The following is an 8,173-nucleotide window of genomic DNA, read 5'->3' as shown; positions in this document are numbered from 1 at the left end:
TTTAGCGATGGGCCTAGCAAAAGCAAAATTAGGATAGGGCCCTACAGGATCTCTCCCCCCCCCCCTCAAAATCGGACATGAGAGTTTCCTCTCATCCGGCTCAAGTAGTTACACCAAATAAAGATAAAGAAAGGAGTTCTCGCTTTCAAATTCTAGAACCCCCCCCAAAAAAAGGTCTACTCTTTACTCAAGTTCCAAAGAAACATTTCATTGATTCATTCTTCTTTTATTGATTTATATTTTCTTAATTCTTTATTCAATTCGAAATTAGGACATAAATGAAATGTGAAATTCTTGAGTAGTCTACTTCCCCTCGAATGATGAATCCTCTTAAATTAAAGGAGTGTCATAAGGGATTTACTTGTCTATGTACCCTTCCATTCGATCTCTTAGGTCCTGCCTTACCTTACCTCGACGGTTATACCACGATGCCCTTAACTTAAAGCCTAAGCCTATATGCGATGTATAGACTCCTGCAACCATGACATATTTGTTTACTTGAACATAATTTCATTTCTTTCTAAAAGAACTAAAAGAAATGAGAATGGTTAATTCCACAAAAGAAAGAAGTCTTTTTTTTTCACGAGGTACAACTCAAAATTCCTATTTATTTATTTTTACTGACTCGACCATAGACCAATTCCCTTTTTATTTGGGAGTATTGAATACACCCATAATTCTGAGCTTCATGTTACTCCTCCCAAGAGACATGTCATGTCAGATCCAGGGCATCCCAATTCGATTGAATGGGATGACAGTTTCTCATTGCTAATCGGTAAAATCATAATTTCGATCAAATCACACATCGCAGTATACTAGACCCTCTAATTCTTTAAGAGGTTTATCTAAAAGATTGGCGATATAACTAGGACGACGTTTCAAATACCATACATGAGTTACTGGACATGCCAGTTTTATGTATCCCATTTGATATCTTCGTATCCGATAATCAACAAATTCAACTCCGCATTGTTCACAAAATTTAGGGCCCTGCTTTTCATTTCCAATTACTCGATAATTTCCACAAGCGCAAATTCCACTTTTTATAGGTCCAAAAATTCTTTCACAAAATAATCCATCCTTTTCCGGTTTATTGGTTTTGTAATGAAAAGTATAGGGTTTTGTCACCTCTCCAACGGTTTCTCCATTAGGTAGGATTTTATTGGCCCAAGCACTTATTTGTTGGGGAGAAACTGAGCCAATTCGGAGTTGTTGATGTTTATATCGGTCGATCATAGAAGACAAATTCTGATTCATTCCGATTAAGCTTCCTTCCTATTAATCTGGAAGTTCTTCTCAGATACAAGGAAATGATTCAGTTCCAGAGCCAAAGATCGTAATTCTCGGACGAGCAATCGAAAAGATTCTGGAGCATTTTCAGGTTTAGGTATTGTTCCTCCAATGATCATAGTACCAAGTACTTCTTGGCGAGCTCTAATATGATCAGATTTATAAGTAAGCATTTCTTGTAAAATATGAGCAACACCAAATCCCTCTAGAGCCCAAACCTCCATTTCTCCTACCCGTTGTCCTCCTTGCTTGGACCTTCCTCTAAGTGGTTGTTGTGTAACAAGTGTATAATGTCCACTGGAACGCCCATGTATTTTATCATCAACTTGATGAATTAATTTCAAGATATAAGGTTTTCCTATTATAACAGGTTGTTCAAAAGGGTCCCCCGTTCTTCCATCAAATAGTCTGCTTTTTCCTGGATACTCGGGTTCAAATACCCATGGATTCGCTGTTTGCTTACCGGCTTCATATAATTCGGAAAACACTAGTTTTCTCGAAGCCTCTTGTTCATATCTCTCATCAAACGGTGCTATTCGATAATGTCTATCTAGTAGACTCCCTGCTAACCCAAGCGAGCATTCAAATATCTGTCCCACATTCATTCGTGAAGGGACTCCTAATGGGTTGAAGACCATATCAACAGGTCTTCCGTCTTGCAAATAAGGCATATCCTGTCTAGGTAAAATTTTGGAAATGATACCCTTATTTCCATGTCTTCCGGCTACTTTATCGCCTACTTTCATTTCGCGTTTCTGTGAAATATATACACGAATCGTTTCCGGATTATAACTAGAACCCCCTTTTTTCTGGATCCATCTCACATCGATGACTCGACCCCTCCCACCTATAGGTAATTTTAGACAAGTTTCCTTTGAAGTGGATACCTGAATCCCAAGTATGGCCCGTAATAATCTATCTTCTGGAGCATATGATGATTCTTTCGCCACCTGAGGCGTTAATTTACCTACTAAAATATCGCCCGTCTCCACCCAAGATCCCAGCATCACAATTCCATTTTTGTCTAAATTGCGGAGTAAATGGGCTTCTAGGTGCGATATTTCGTTAGTGATTCTTTCAGGACCTTGGCTTGTCACATGAGTCTGAATTTCATATTTTCGTATGTGAAAAGAAGTATAAATATCTTCATATACTAGACGCTCGCTAATGAGTACCGCATCCTCAAAATTGTAACCTTCCCATGGCATATAAGCTACTAATACGTTTTTGCCCAAAGCGAGTTCGCCACCAACCGTAGCGGCACCATCCGCTAAAATCTGTCCCTTTTTAATGCATTTACCCCGCTGAACCCGGGGAGTTTGATGCATACAAGTATTTTTGTTGGAACGTTGATACATAACTAATGGAATGCTTAGAGTATCCCCATTACCCGATAAAATAATCTTGTCAGTATCGGTAGAAATGATCTTTCCCTCTTGATCGGCTATAGCGGGAACCCCTGAATCTAGAGCCAATTGGCGTTCCAACCCAGTTCCAACAATGCACTTCTCGGAACGCGAAAGCGGAACTGCTTGGCGTTGCATATTAGAACTCATTAAAGCCCGATTCGCGTCATTATGCTCGATAAAAGGAATGAGGGAAGCTCCCATAGAAAAATATTGAAAAGGAAAAATACTTCGAAGATGAACTTGTTCCCATGCAATAGTCAGGAATTCTTGGCGGTATCGAGCCGGAACAACCTGTTCTTCCTGAATACCCTGATTCAAGGCCAAAGAATTTCCTGCCGCTACCATATAATATTCATCTCGACTTGGGGATAAATAAAGCATCTGTGCTTTTTTTGATCTCTCAAATATTTTATAAAATGGACTTTCTAGAGACCCCCAACGACCAATCCTGGCATGAATTGCTAAGGATCCAATAAGTCCAACATTGATTCCTTCAGACGTGTCAATTGGGCAAATGCGTCCATAGTAACTAGGATGGATATCTCGTATCCGAAAATTAGCAGTTCGCCCGGTCAATCCTCCGGGGCCCAAATAACTCAATTTTCTCCCATGAACTATTTGTGTCAATGGATTTGTTCGATCCAAAACTTGAGACAATGGGTGTAATCCGAAAAAGGATTCATAAGTGGTTGTTAATGGAGTCGAAGTTACCAAATTCTGAGGAGTCGGTATCAATTTATGCCTAATTGCTCCGCATATAGTTCCTCTAACTACATTTTCTAAACGAACCAGAGCCAATCCGAATTGATCTTGTAAGAGATCCGCTACAGAACGAATACGCTTATTTTTCAAATGATTCATATCGTCAAGTGTACCCATTCCAAATTTCATTCCAATCAAATGATCCGCAGCTGCCAATATATCTCGCGGTAACAAAAATGTATTGTTCTGAGGTATATTAAGATTCAGTCTCTGGTTCATATTTCGTCGACCAATCCTTCCTAATTCACATCTTTGCTGAAAGAATTTCTTTTGTAATTCCTTACACAAGGATTCAGAAAATACCGGATCCCCGCCTACACAAGAAAATTGTTGATAAAACTCCAAAATGGCATTTTCTTTTGACCCAATTTTTTTTTTTTCCTTATCGGTCAGGAAAGACAAGAAAATTTCAGGGTAGCAAACATTCTCTAGAATTTCTCTTAGATTCGAACCCATAGCTGATGATAGAACTAGAATAGATATTTTCTGTTTCCTACTTACACGAGCCCATATCCTTGCTTTTCTATCAATCTCTAATTCGAACCTCCCCCCCCAATCTGATATTATGGTACCAGTATAGACCGAAATTCCGTTAGGATCCAATTCTGATCGATAATAGATACCGGGGCTTTGCAATATTTGATTGATCACAATTCTGTATATTCCATTTACTATAGAAGTTCCGAGGGAGTTCATTAAAGGAATGTTTCCAATAAAAATTGTTTGTTCTTGCATATCCTTACTGGTTTTCAAAATTAATCCTGCGGATACATATAATTTAGAAGAATATGTGAGTGATTCATATACAGCATCCCTTTCTTTTATCAACGGTTCCACCAATTGATATGTTTCCACAAATAATTGAAATTCAATTTCTTGATCTGTATCTTCAATTTTTGGAAACTTATCAAGTTCTTCTGTTAAGCCCCGATCCATGAACCCACAAAATCCTTCAAATTGTATCTGATTCAACCCAGGTATTGTATACATTTCCCCATTTTCATTCCCGAGCATTTTGAATTTCCCATTTATCAAAAAAATCCCATTCTTTTCTCATTCTTCATCGAATCATATGAATCGATCTAATAATGATGGAATTGAATTTCTATTCTGTTTACTGAATCACATGAAATTTTATCTAACTCCATATACCATATAATATATATGGAATGTATGAAATGCGTATGAACGGAAGAAGAAAAATTATACTCAAATTTTAATTTATATTTATAACAAACAGCTACATAAAAGAATTGATAAATGCCATTTAGCCTTATGGAGTTTTGTATAGAATATCAAAAAAAAAAATAATAATTCAATTTCTACCATTATTATGATATTCCATATTCCAATCCGATTGAATACCAGAAAAATGAAATGAATTCCTGATTTGATCTGTTCGTTGAGATAAAGACAAAATAATCATAAAATATATATCGGGAGAGAGTTGATTTTTCTAGCACTTAATTTTTTCATAGATTCCATTGTTCTGTTCAAAAAATGATTCGCAGAGAAGAGAGATGTTTTTACCCATTTTTTAGTTTTTTATTTTTTAGTAGAATATTTAGAATATGATTGAAGTGCGTACGAAAAGAGGGCTTGTATTTATTAAACATATGCAGATATAGCATTTCTATTTATATATGTCTTTCCTCTTTTCTTTTTATTCCATTATAGCTCTCTAGTGGAGACAACACATGGCGTGCTCTATCAAAAATTCTATTTTTTCTTTAATTTTAATCTATTCAATGAAAAATTGAAACACGATAATTTCTTGCTGATTCCCTATGGACATCATATCTAGATAGATAAAATACCTCATTAGATAACTAGAGCTGTGTAACAACTTATGTTCGGGGGTTTACATAGACTCATAATTGCTGTTATATTATTATAATATAATTTATAATTATATAATTTATAATTGAAATTAAGAAAGTTTTTTTATTGAATTGAAAAATTGAAAAAAAAAATCAATACTAATTAGTTATGTATCCATTTTTATTTTCTTATACCATTAGAGAAAGACAAGTGAAGAAGAATCGTCCATAAATTTGCCGTCAATAGTTAATAGTTAATGGTTCCAATTTTTTTGTCCTGCATTTTTACTTTTGTAACTGAGAATCCACATTTTCTTTTTCAATAGAAAAGAAAAAAGAAAGGGAAAGTTTTTGTTTTTAGATATTGTGTGTCTTGAGATACTATAACCAATTGAAGGTATGGATCCAATCTAAAAATAAAAAGGGGATACTCTCATTTTTTTGTTTGTAGCCTTTTGGCGACATGGCCGAGCGGTAAGGCGGGGGACTGCAAATCCCTTATTCCCCAGTTCAAATCCGGGTGTCGCCTGATCAACAAAAAACGCGAAATCCTATATTCTGTTTTGCTGATATAACTCGACCAATTTTCTCCGGCAAAAACAAGTGTAAGAAAAGGACTCTTGATACTTTCTTGATTATAAACTTGATTATAAACTTCCGGAGGTTTTGTTTTCTAAAGTGTTGTAAATCCTTACGTCTAGGATTCAAGGAAAAACTAGAGTAGTGGAAGGGAATGAGTAAATCTTGATATGGTAGCCCCTCCCCTACTAATAGAGGGGCTACTATCGGAGTCTTGAATTAGATTGGATAACGGGAGTGTTTAATTAACTAATGAATGGTTGTAGAAGGGTTGGAAGATACTTTGTATACAGACTGATGAAAGTCTCTGAGTGTTCAGGCATCCAATCAATATTAGATTGGATGGATAATTGGCTTTTACTTAATAAGGGACACCAAAAGAAAGAAGAAGTCTTATTATTGCTACATGTGAGTAACATTCTTTTGATACTTCCAAAAGTGTTACTGCGTATTTTGCTTGTGCTTAATGGTTCTCGATTTTACTAGAAATCATATAAGAACTTGTTATAAGCGGATTTATTGAAGTGTTTCATCAACGGTGGTGTGTCAGAATTCCCTTTTCCTTTTGACTCTGCACCGGTAATTCCACTATTATTAGTGAACAATAATGGAAAAATTCCTTCCTATTTGTTTCATATTCATAGAAATTAGGGGACATAATACACATGGATATAGTAAGTCTTGCTTGGGCTGCTTTAATGGTAGTCTTTACATTTTCCCTTTCACTCGTAGTATGGGGAAGAAGTGGACTCTAGGGGTACTTCTAATTGGGTTGAGGAATCAAACCGTATCAATTGTTTTCTAGATCGTTTTGCAAAGCCTTTTTAACTATTTTATTAGTCTTCATTTCGAAATTCTTGGATTCTAGTGGAGTAATGTATTCTATGAATAATACCCTTTCAATCAAAATCAAACAAACATTTCAATAATTCCCATGTTCGTATTTCGAAAGTAAAAGGGATACGGATGATAGGCAATTTATTAAAAAAAAAAAAGAATTCTTCCTAAATTTTCTATTTTGATGAACCAGCTCTTACCAGAGTTATATATGGACAATGAGGGACAAGGAACCCCCCCCCCTTTTTTTTTTCTGTATTTGTTTGTTTTTATTTCCTTCCCTCTTTACTGTTACTGTTCAAAGAGAAAAAAAGTAGTTCTTTTATTTAATAAGATCTTGCCTTAGTGTAGTCACATATTGCACACTTACCCCCTGTTTTATTTATTATTTTAGGAATTTTATTTATGCCATGCTTTATTGACTCATTTCATATCATGGATCAAAGAAAAGAAGTTAAATTAAAAATCGGTTCCATGAAATGAAAGAATTAGAAAATCGTAAGACTTGCCTTTCAATTATTTCAGATTGATTGAAATCAACACAAATAAAATAGATCAAGCGAAGAAATAAAATTGAGATACTATGTACATTACATATATTTCATTACATATATTTAATTGATATCGACATGTATGAAGATACATATTGTAGATTCATCTATATTAAGCTTGTATCTTTATACATTACAATAATAGATATGGATAGTATGGTAGAAAGATTCATATTTTTTTTCTACCATACTATCGAGTTTGATAGGATACTGCTGATTCTAGTCCATTCATTTTATTTAATTTATTTAAGACGTGAAATTGGAATCCTTTTTTTCTTAAATCCTTGATAAAAAGTCAAGTTTCATTCAAATTAATCACTTTGACTGACAGTTTTTACGTATATTATAAGTAAAAAGGCGGTAGGAACTAGAATGAACAGCGCTGTAGCAATAAATGCGAGAATATTTACTTCCATAATTTCATTGTTTTTTTTACTTCGCAATAACTCGGGATTTAATCCCATAGAGATGATAAATTTGTCGCTTGTAAATTCAATGCGATGACTTACATTTCAATGACATCGAATCGGATCAATATCATGAATAACAATATCTAAGCTATCAAATCGATTCACCGTCGAGAATTGAATAGTATAACATAGGAAGCTCTTTTATCCACACCGAATACAAAATTGGATTCCTGGCCCAATCAAAAGAATTCCTTTCCTTTATTTCTATATATTCTTTTCCACTCTTTCTTTTCGATAATCTACCGCCTTCCTTGTACAATCATCTGATGATGTATCATCTGACTGCTTTTCCACTTTCACCGTTTACAAATAGTTTACAAATAAACCCCAACAAAAAATGGAAAGGAAAAAATAAATAAAAAAGGCTATCCTTGGGAATGAAATTCTTTCATTTGTATTCCCTTTCACAGAAAATGGAGGGATCAATTGATGTATTTTTTTTTTATTGTATCCGT

At 34.9% G+C, this 8,173-nt stretch overlaps 1 non-coding gene across 1 annotated transcript; it reads left to right on the top strand.

The window, feature by feature from the left end:
* Positions 1–5,738: 5,738 nt before the first annotated feature.
* TRNAC-GCA (transfer RNA cysteine (anticodon GCA)) lies at positions 5,739–5,810 on the top strand. The gene has a single exon. It is a non-coding gene; the product is annotated as a tRNA-Cys (tRNA).
* Positions 5,811–8,173: the final 2,363 nt, after the last annotated feature.

Source organism: Durio zibethinus, unplaced genomic scaffold (assembly GCF_047325235.1).
Source record: "Durio zibethinus cultivar Kanyao isolate XHJ-2024 unplaced genomic scaffold, ASM4732523v1 HiC_scaffold_316, whole genome shotgun sequence".
Lineage (NCBI taxonomy): Eukaryota > Viridiplantae > Streptophyta > Magnoliopsida > Malvales > Malvaceae > Durio > Durio zibethinus.
This window is presented reverse-complemented; position numbering and strand designations above follow the sequence as displayed.